General features: G+C 39.0%; 1 protein-coding gene across 12 annotated transcripts in view; it reads right to left on the bottom strand.

Moving 5' to 3' along the window:
- Window positions 1-610: 610 nt before the first annotated feature.
- The window catches only part of celf6 (CUGBP Elav-like family member 6), a 146,124-nt gene continuing 135,932 nt past the window's right edge, over window positions 611-10,802 (bottom strand). For 11 of the 12 annotated variants that reach the window (XM_025907481.1, XM_019360276.2, XM_025907479.1 and 8 more), the window contains one exon: window positions 611-8,027. The gene's annotated coding sequence lies outside the window, so the exon portion shown is untranslated. Of the gene's footprint in view, window positions 8,028-10,330; window positions 10,411-10,802 lie in introns of all 12 variants that reach the window. The other variant, XR_002062464.2, reaches the window with a different exon arrangement.

Below are 10,802 nucleotides of genomic sequence, written 5' to 3'. Positions count from 1 at the left end.
CCACTGGGGGGTTCAAGTTAGTTGCAATATTGTGTGGTATTTTCATTTCATTGTTATAGGTTCTGAGGCAACTGGTGACTGCTGGGTAACTCTGACAGAGGAGGAGCCTCTGAGCCATAGAATGGACCCTGGCCATATTCTTTGTCAATAAAAAAATAGCATGAGAAAAGCCTCTGAGTAATGGAATGACCACCTGCTTCTTATTCACAGATGATAACTGGTACCACAAATTGCACCTGATTTTGTTTCTACTGTAACACCTCCATAAGACAAGGACTGAATATCCATTTCCTTTTAATCAATTCACAATTTATTCCTCTCCCTATTCCAATCTCCCTTTCATTTATTATGCATTATTCGCCCTTTTTAAAACGATTTTCTACTAACCGTCTCATCTAATTTGGTATTCGGATATGGTTAGTGCTGTTAGCTCAATTAATACAATGACATGTCCTAAATGCATTCTCTCCACAATCCAAGTGACAAGACGACACCGAACACTTCACATCTTCGCAAACGGGGTCATGCATTCACATCATGCTAGATCCAAACATTTAGGAGTTATTTAATCGGGCTATGTATATGGATAAAAAAGACAAAAGAGCCTCAGTCTTCTACAGGACTGTGCTTTATTTTAGTCTAAGCAGAATATAATGAACTAGAGAACTACAGAGTTCAGGAGCACTATGGGAAATATCATCCTGAATCAGGGAAACGGACCAGAGCCAATGCTAATTCAAATTACATCTCTGTTTCAAACGAAAAAAAAAAAGAAAACAGTAACTCAGATTGTTCAAGTCAAAAAACAAAATAAATGAGTTTTTTTTTTTCATTCACTGTAAATTTAAATACCTAAATAGATTATGAGTTTTTATGGCAATGAATAACAACAGTGAAATTAGATTGTGAAGCTGGGAATGCAATGATTCATGGTAAAAATCTTCATGGTGCAAAATTACCTATGACTAAATACGAACACTTTAAAGGCTCTCATTTGAATGCTTGATTGAAGCAAACTTCTCAGTTATCTGAGTTTGTTTACATTTTGGTCCTTGTAACCAATGGAAATGGTAGTGGATGACCGCATCCTTATTTGTGTCAGAATGAGCTTGAGGCAAAACTGATTCTGGCAGAGTGTTTGTTTCGAAGAACATTTGGCATCCCCAGAATACAGCGTGTCTGACCACTGTTCACAGGTAGTACTGTCAGAGAGAACAGGCTGGGTTTAAGGCAGAATTTCCTCCTCACATAACAAACCAACAAACTGGAGAAAAGCAGTGTGATCTACTTTTGGCACAATGTCTTCAGTGGATGGTGTCACATCAGATAACAACCTGTGGAAGAACTGTCCCATGAACAAAAAAAGATATGAAAATCAGAGACAGGTCAATAAATACAATTAACCCTTCAAAAGATAAGGCAAAAAAAAAAAAAGACATAGAGAGAACTTCATTACAAGAAAGCAACAATGGCTTAAACATAATGATATATGGCAGCATAGGTCCCCAAAACAATCTGATGGCAAAGTTTGATTTTTTTTCCTAAAACAACAAAAGGCCCCAAAAATAAAATTGCGTTTGAACATGCAATTCTCATCCTTTTAACCTCAGTTGTGCAAAGGACCCTTTTTTCTGAATCCACAAAACCAGTACCATCAATCATCCTTTTACAGTGCAGTTTGCTAATTCTTGTATTGATGTAAGAGCTTTCATTGAGCAAAATCTCTTTGAACTTTCCAATCCACAAGGGATTTTACACAGGGATTGTGCAGCCAAAAAAATTAAATGAAAAAAAGAACAATGATCAAAGCACATCTGAATAAACCTCATGACAATGGGTCTATCCCAGCTTCAACCGATAATAACAAAACAAAAGAGAGAAAATAAAGACGTATTTACGAACATGAGTATAACATCCCATTTCTGAACATCCGTTCTTCACTCTACAAGAAATAAAATCATTTTATCTTCTGTTTTTGATAAATTATTTCATAGGTTCCTTTTCTTAGTTTCACTGAAATATATTAACTATTCTTTATTTTTTTCTGTTTGAACATGATCTATTGTACGGCCTATAAAGAATGTTTAACAGAATTGAAAAATAAGCTATATTGTATGTACAGGTGTAATGCAGCTGTGTGGTCAGGAGAGCAGTGTCAGACTGGGTCAAGCAAGCAGGAGGTTCTGCTGGGATCAACATAGTTCTCTTGTTTGTCCCCTTCCTCTAAACTCAACCTAACCGTGTTTGTATATTTTAAACCATGTGTATTAAATGTTTGATTCCAAAATGGTTTATGTACATGTTGGACACACTGTAACCTGGAGTTTAATTTTCTAAAACTCTTAAATGCTGTAAAGCCTCAACTTTTACTTCCAAAGAATTTAAAAAAGAGTGGTGCTGGCTGATGTTTTTTTTCACACTGTCAAGCGGAAAGCATGCAGATGGATGAACTCTACTGTCACTGTCATATCTGTTCATCAGCCCCAACTGGACTAATCCAATTACGGCACAGGCGATCTTTCTTCTGTCAGAAAAATCATGACATGTCGGTGTACACAGAATCTTAATTACCGGATCACTTCAGGGCCATGGCTTAGGTTTGACACTAAGTCAAATACTCTCTAAGCCTTGGCCAGACACTTAGAGTTGTAGGATGCATGTTCACAGCCCAAACCGAAGGGGCTTATAAGGACTAAAACTCTCCTAAATCCCTGCACTGCTGTGGATACATTTTATATTGACATCATTGTCCCACAGAGTTGGGGTTCTCAACACAAGTTGCTGTACAACCTTCCTCTGTTTTTTGTATTTTATAGTCTATTTACATTAAGAAATTAAAAAAGTCTTTGTCTTCATTTCTTTCAGACATGTTTCTAAACATAATTTCATACCTTCAACAAACCACTGTGCAGTGTTGGGTTGATAATGGCATCTTTTGTGTTTCTTTGTTTCTCTTTGAATGGGATGGTAATACTATAAATCCAAAGCACAATATTAGGTGGTTCATCAGCCCTTCTGCTGGCTCAGGACACCCCACAGTGACATGTGATCGTACAGCTTCTGCTGTCCTCATATTTATCTACTCAAATGCCTTCAGGATAAGGGGTAAGGCAAGGCTCTGAACCTCTCCACTAATCATGACATCATAGTGCCTGATGCCCTGAGTATTGGGAGTGATTTTGTGGAGTTTCAGTTAAGCACACAGCACCCCCACCACCCAGTGCCTGCTTCCACTATTTCCATTGCTACCTTTTTCAATACAAAATCTCATTTCCACAGCAAACCCTCACTGCGTTAAACCAAGATGCTGAAAAAGCTTTCTCCCAAAGCAGCTATTAAATGAGAAGCATTAATTTCTTCCCTCCTGTCCAACAGGTTCCTTTAATTATCTCTCCACTTTCAGTCAATTACATTTCACTTCCTTTCCTTGACAATCACTGCTATTTTAGGGTGAGTGTTATGCACCCAGGGGTGGGAGATTCATTCTCAAACAGACTTGTGCTCTGCCCTGCCATTGGCTGGGAACCTCTAAGGATACATGCTCCTTTAGCAGACAGATCTTGTGAAAAGTCGTGTAGTGGCAACTGAGGAAAGGGGATACTTCATAATATATAACCTCCAAATTTCTAGGTGCATAAGCCAGAGGCAAATGGTTTAAATGCTCACAAAGAATTGACTGTACCTAAGTATTACTTTTGCTCATCACTGATTGAGAAATGGTAAACAAAGGCAGTACAGTATGAGAAGATAGAGAAGATAAGCTTTACCTCTTTGGGAATATTTAGACTTTTTCATGTTCACATGTATATTTGTTTTCTTTTGCCTGGCATGCTAAATATTATATTCTAAGAACTAATTCGAATCCTATGTATTTCTTTTGGCAAAAATGCTTAGTTACATTATCTTTTTGTAAGCTGGACGCCAAATATCAAATCACAGTTTGGCAACAGCTTGGTAGTGTGCCTGCTGGGTTGACATTTGTCTGTGATTTTAGAGGTGAAACATAGCCTCAGTCTGCTCTTGTCTCCAGTCCAGGCTAAGGGCAAATCAGGTAAGAGCCTCTTTAATAAATGGGTAATGAGAAGATCTATTTTCTTTCTATTTTTTTCCTCATTTTGGTAGTTTCAGTGCAGTTCTAGTGTTTCACAGCTATTTCTGCTTTTAATGCACAACACTTCAGCAACATTCTCCCTGGGGTGTAAATGTAATAGGAGCACCCGTGTTAAAAGTGTTGAAGTACTGATTTCACATTGCCTAATTTAGCCCTGGCATAGCAGATATGCTACATGATCGCTGCACTGTTAGCCAAGCAGACAGCAGGATACTAGGCTAGGCTGAGTTTTGGCTCACTGGGGACTCAACCTGCCATTAGTAGTGGGAACTAGTACAGCATCTGGTATAAGACAGAAAAGATTACAGGAGCAACCATGCAAGGTTCGTGTTGGAAATGTATTCTAGAGATGGCCAAGACAAGCAGGGATATTGCATTGCTCATGGAACATTAGATTTCCCATTGATTAGTTCAGCTTCACTTAAATAATGAGCATAAATGGTTTGTAGAACATGGCTTTGTTTTTTACCTACTTCACATTAATTCAAGAAGCTCCTTCTATCAGTAACACATGTCAAATGAAATGACAGAGGGAAGGCTGGGTTTTTCCTTACAGTATTTAAAGGCAATCCTTAAGAAGCTGTTATATATTCAACCATGCCTCATTCAACCATATATATACATGTATCTATATATATATATATATACATGTATATATATGAATGAATGAGGCTAGAAATTGCAGGCATCCTCTTCTGAGATGCAGTGTTGCTGCTGAAAGAAAATTCACAACAACAGGCCTCACAGCTGCTGAACAGTAACAGAATTGAGGATTTCTAGTAAAAAATGTTGGATTTGACCCAGTTTTAAGCAACTATTGCTGCAATGTTTGTGATAGAAAACACAAACTAAATCAATTTTGCTACCTGCCCTTCTCTTTTAGTTTTTGGTCAAATTACTCTGCAACATTAAAACCTTGCTATGATATGGAAGGTTTTATCCCTCATCCTGCATCGCCTCTTCGGTAAATTCGGCTACATTATTGGTGCCAGGTCAGCTGTCACCAGCCTTGCCAGGGAGTAGGCGCAAACATAATTCTCCCTAATCTTCCTTCTGTCATCCATGTGCATGCAGGGGACCATCTCTCCCGTCATTTGGTCCAAGTGATTATCCCAGTGATTTTTCACTTGGTTGCTGCTAATGTATAGAGGCTGATGATTACAGTGTGATTAGGGAGAAAGGTGAAATAGCATGTCTAATGTGGTGCAAGAGATAATTGAAGGGTAGTGAGCACAGGCATTAGGTAGGTTCGAAAATGCTGCTCCAACGGGAGACCCGCTAAACAATTGTGCCGGCTGCTCTTAGGATGGGAGAAAAGGAAGTGCTACGTGGAATGTTAATATCAAGGGCTGAAATTAGTACCTTCAGCTTTTTTTATTAAGTGGCAAAGGCAGTATATTAAAAACTACGAAATCTGCTGGCACATTTAATCAGCCCCTTCTTTAGTGATTTGGACCAATTCTGGTCTGATTTTCTATTTCAACAAAGAAGAGGGAGAAGAAGACTCTCATTACTTAACATGAACTCATTGGACTGGTGCCTAAAGTATTAACTTGAGGTCCTACTTGACTGTTTAATCTGTTTTTGAAAGCATATAACACAGATTATGATTAGATTATGTATACTGTTTGTCACCAGAGCTTGATTAGGGTTTCTGATTTTTTTTGGTTAAATCTTCTGGCATCACCTACCAGCATCAGCTTAAAGGATCTCGGTGTGATGAGTTCTTGACTTCCCCTCTTCTCCCCACTCTCTCCCTGCTCTTGTCTAGCCTTGCCAGCTGTCAGTACTTAGAGGGCTGGTATATGGATTTGAGCTGGTGTTCGGCAGAGAAAATTGGGAAGTGCTCATAGTGACTGAAACAGCATCGCTCCTCCCCCTAGACTCACTCCAAACATATTGATCTGGTTTTAGAGAGGAGCCTGCTTCCAGAGCTGTAAATTGGTAAAAAACAGAGGCTACAGGACTCTAAATCAAGACACGACACTACTGGAGTGCCTGGTATCAGTGTCAGTGTAGCTAAAGATGAGTTGAATGATTTCAAGAATGACTGTTAGAATTATCTTAGATCGAGGCCATTAAGCTCTACTTTTTTACCATGGACTTTATGAATAATGTGTACATTACGCAGGTCAGGGAGCATGTTAACAGTGGAATTAACATTACACAGGTAAATGTGCTCTAAAAGCCGGCACTCCTTTGCTGTCAATACAGAAGTAAATTGAATTCATCTTCAGAGAAATTTGCCAACAGACAAGAATTAATTTTTCTCAGTCTAGAGTTTTGCAGCAGCTTCAGTGGACACACACATATCCTTGACATGTCACTCAAAATTTGTGGCTGGTTATGATGGGCATACTTTGTTTTTTTGAGAGAATCTTGACACCACAAGAGCCAATTCATTACTAAACCAAGTACATTCTGCTGGCAGTTACAATAGCTATCACTTTATTCTCCTTCCCTCTTTACTCTTTCGGTCATGACCATCCATTAGTCCATCTCACTTTTAATCATCTCCTTTTAGAAGTTTGTGGCTTCATATTTCACACTTCATGTAGCAATACAAAAAGGCCAAAAAGAAAAGACACCCCATGTCCATTTTACTTGGTCTTTACAGTGGATTGTCGCTTGAACACAAAGGCCAGTGAAGCCTTAAACATCTGCACCCTGTCCAGCACAGACATCAGTAAAGTCAGTCTTTTTTTTTCTCCTTATGCTTTTGTTTTCTTCCAGAAGATCATCTCCATATCTGTCAGAGAATGCGGTGACTTGTACATCATGATGAGCGCGATATCCAGTGGCTGATACGTTAACATCCAAGAGAAAGAGAGTTGTTGCGTACAGGGGCAGATGAATGTTTCCCCCCCCACCATCCCACCCCTCTTTTGCCCCATTTTCATTACAACTTCAAGTATTTTTTTAAACAACAGCAAAAGTTAGCAAATCTACACTTTTTTTTTCTAGTCTACTCTACTATTCTACAACCTGGTGCTAAATCAGCATCCAGAGCAAAAGATCAGCCCCTATACTACGTTTCCATGTCTTTTTTATACATTATTTCCATGTTCTTTTATTCATACTTACAGTAGGCCACTGGATATTGATTTAATGTTTTTGTTTGTTTTTTTTTGACTACGAGTAAATTGTAATACTTGCAGCTACAAGGTATGAGTTTTTAAATATATATTTATATATTTATATATTTATATTCTTTTAAAAAGCGTTTAGTCCTTTGGTCCCTATTTCCTAAGGAATGATGCATGTAAATTATCCTGGATTCTCCACTTTTCTCCTTTTTTCTCCTTTTCTTCTTGTTTTCTTCTTCGATCCAGAGCTTGCCCTGTCACAGAGCACAACACCTGTGTAGGCACAAAAACCAAAATGGCAGCAGGCTGGTGTGTGTGTTTGTGTGTTATTTGTGTGTGTGTGCGCACACGCATGAGTTTGCTTCAGTTCTTGTGTTGGCATTTGCACTTATTTATACATGTACAAAGTTTTTTTTTCTTTTTTTTTTCTTTAAGTGTAGCATTTTTGAAATGTGTATGTTTGGTTTGTTTTCTGTGTGTTTATCTATATCCTGTGTCAGTATGCATGCTTTGAGCATAATGAGTCTATAAAGGTTTTTTTTTCCATCATGTCTAAAAAACAGCAGCAAAAAGTTGGTCTCTGCAAAAAATCTTCTTCCACAGACGCCAAAGCAAAAGAGGAAAAAAACAGGCATTTGCGAAGAAAAACTAAAATAAATAAACAAACAAAAAAAACCCGACAACTCTGGGATCCTTCTCTCAGTCACCCAATCTTTCAGCGGCTTTCCAGGAGGATCAAGGGACCACCCTTCCTTCATGATATGTAGCAGAGCAAGAAGTCTTTGTACTTTTACTGCACTTGTGGAAATAAGGTGTTGTGGCCCTTCATCCTGTGACACACAGAGAGAGAAAGGAAGAGAAAAAGACAGGGGAGAATAAGGAGAGTGGATTCAGTGGGGCTGTGGCAAACATGCTCAGGGTTGCTGGCTCCTGGTTATCACACAGACTGACAGGCACAGCCAACAGCATGAGAAACAGACGGGGAAGAGAAAAAAAAAAGAGGAGCGTGTCAATCACAACCAGAAATAAGTGGGCTAGAGGTGGGGTGGGAAATTTGTGTTTTAACCATATGGAACAGACATCTACACTGTGACAGCACTAATCCAGCGAAGGCCTAATTTAAACTGACTGCATCTCCCTGATTGGAAAAAAAAAAGTTGCCCGAGATGTTGCTGCCATTCATCTTTTTGTTAATTCATTACAAACAGGCTACAAAGGAACAAGAAGGAAACATAAAGAAAACGAAACAAGTGTGTGTGCAAGTTCTAATATTGCAATAATTAGAATCACGTAATAACTGACAGTTGTCCATTATGAAAAAGATACATATTTCAAGAACTAACCTCTAATTAGGATAGCATGAAAAACAACTCCCTTGCCTTTGTGCTGGATTGATATGCTGCACTGTTACTAAATGTGTCTGTGCTGTCGAGCTTTGGGTTGATAAAAGATCTAGTTTACAGCCTATCATCCTTAATATGTTGTGAGCTATGATGTGGGTGAAGAAAGGCTATGAAATCACAGCAAATCACTCTCTGAGAGTGAACATGAAAGGGTCTGACTTTGTGACGAGAACATGCGCCCAGACGCTCTTTGTTCTACCTTTCCATTCCTGTAAATGAGCTTGTTACCATTTCATAATAGATCTGCTTTTTAGATGGGGGAGCAGCGATTCAAACTTATTTCTTATGTGTGCCAAAGCGAGCCCGGCCATTAGCAACATAAAGCACTAACAGTCCCAATTACAGATGCCCTCTTTTATAAGCCATTCGCAATTCTCCCTATACATGTAGCTGAGTAGAAACACACAGTGGCTTTCAAATTGATCATTTTTTCCCCAAGTAAACAGCTTCTTTGAAAACATCACAACTGTTTCATGCAGTAACTTTGTCCAGTAACAAAGAATTTCTTTCTTTCTTTTTCCCTCACAAGCTTTTAGTCCTAATATTATGCCTCCGCACACCACCACCTACTCGGATGGCTCCATAAATGACACCTGGCAGTTAGGAGGCATAGTTGATGCCAGAAAAACCTTATGCCCCCTGGCGTGCCTGGCTAGACACCCCCTGAGTTCACTGGATAGACTAAGGTTGGGAGAGTCGCCTGCAGGGCTTCTGAAATAATAGGGTAGAATGTGCTCAATGAAAACTACTAACGCTTATCAGTCTTGGCCTCGAGGGTTGGAAACAAACTCACTTGCAAAGAAAGGACCTTTTCACTGTGAATTTGTATGCTGCTTTTTTGTACACATAGAGCAAAAATTGTACTACATACAAGCAGCAAAACTGAATACCTAAATTATGCGGTGCCAGAATCATACTAAAAATATAACAAGCAACAGGCAGCCACAAATAATCATTCCAGGTATTTGTATTTCATTCTATCTTTTGTACCCTACTTACACCTCTCTGTACAGTATGGTGTATGGTGGACGGATTTTGGGTACGCAGGTCTGTAGTGCCGCCAGCAGCTTTTCTATCACTGTGTAATTGGTTTGCACCCTCATAAATAAATAAATGGGAAGTGATTCTCGTGTTAGGCAAACAAAACAATCTTGCTGAAGTACTCCCTGTGCAGATGGAAGTAGACTGTCAACATTTGCCTGTGCTCTCTGTGTGAACGTTAGAGATTTAATTGGCTTCACAAACATAGGGTCATCTTGGCCATCTCTCAACTAAACAGCTGTCGAACAGAGAGAGAAATAGGTCCTTTTTGAAAATAAGTAGACTTAAAGAATAAAAGTTTTCTGGAAGAGAAAACGCTTCGTGATGTGAATGTGAAGAGATAGAGAAATCGAAAATACAGTACATCCATACACATGAACCCCACAAGAGAAAGTAAAACATCACAAGGGCACACATTACAATAGCACAAAGGGTTAAAGGCCACTTCCAATTATAATCAACCAACAAGTCAGCACGTCAGTTACAGGTACCAGCCATGAAAGGCATCGATTACTGCACTCCACAAACTGCCAATATACAATATACAGTATATATAAATATATATAAAAGTAGGGCAGAATATAAAGAGAGAGTTTAGAGATATCAATCAACGCCACGTCATGCAACGCAGTCACAGGCCCACCACATGACGTCATCCAAAAGAAAATGACACCATGGGTTCAACTTACAGCTGAGGGAACTTGGCCCCATGACAGGTGTGGGGGTGTGTGGCTATAGCGGAGAAAGGCCACCTCACACTGTGATTGGCCTTGTCAGGTTGCCAGGTTGGTAAGGGTGCAAAAGAAGGAAAGAAACAATGGGATTTTCTTTTCCTCAAGTCAGAATTCAAAGCACCCCATCTACTTGTTCCATACTCACTTATTCTGCCTGACAAATCAAATGAGGTCATTATAGTTATTACCATAAAACTGAAAAAAAGACAAGTGAAACAGAAATAACAGAGCAAATAATCTTCAGTGCAGCACAGAAAAAAGCCTCTTTGTACCTTAGTGTGGTGGTGAAATATTATTGGGTTGACAACATCTGCAGGTTAAAGGTTTGAATTGATGTTTTTATATTCACAAAGATAACCCTTACGGCAGAAATGCATATTTCAGAAACTTGTCCTGTCTACAGTAATTGGATTTGCCTTGCATTGTT

Source organism: Oreochromis niloticus, linkage group LG1 (genome assembly GCF_001858045.2).
Source record: "Oreochromis niloticus isolate F11D_XX linkage group LG1, O_niloticus_UMD_NMBU, whole genome shotgun sequence".
In the NCBI taxonomy this organism is placed as follows: domain Eukaryota; kingdom Metazoa; phylum Chordata; class Actinopteri; order Cichliformes; family Cichlidae; genus Oreochromis; species Oreochromis niloticus.
Note: the sequence above shows the minus strand (reverse complement) of the source record. Positions and strands in the feature narration are given on the sequence as shown.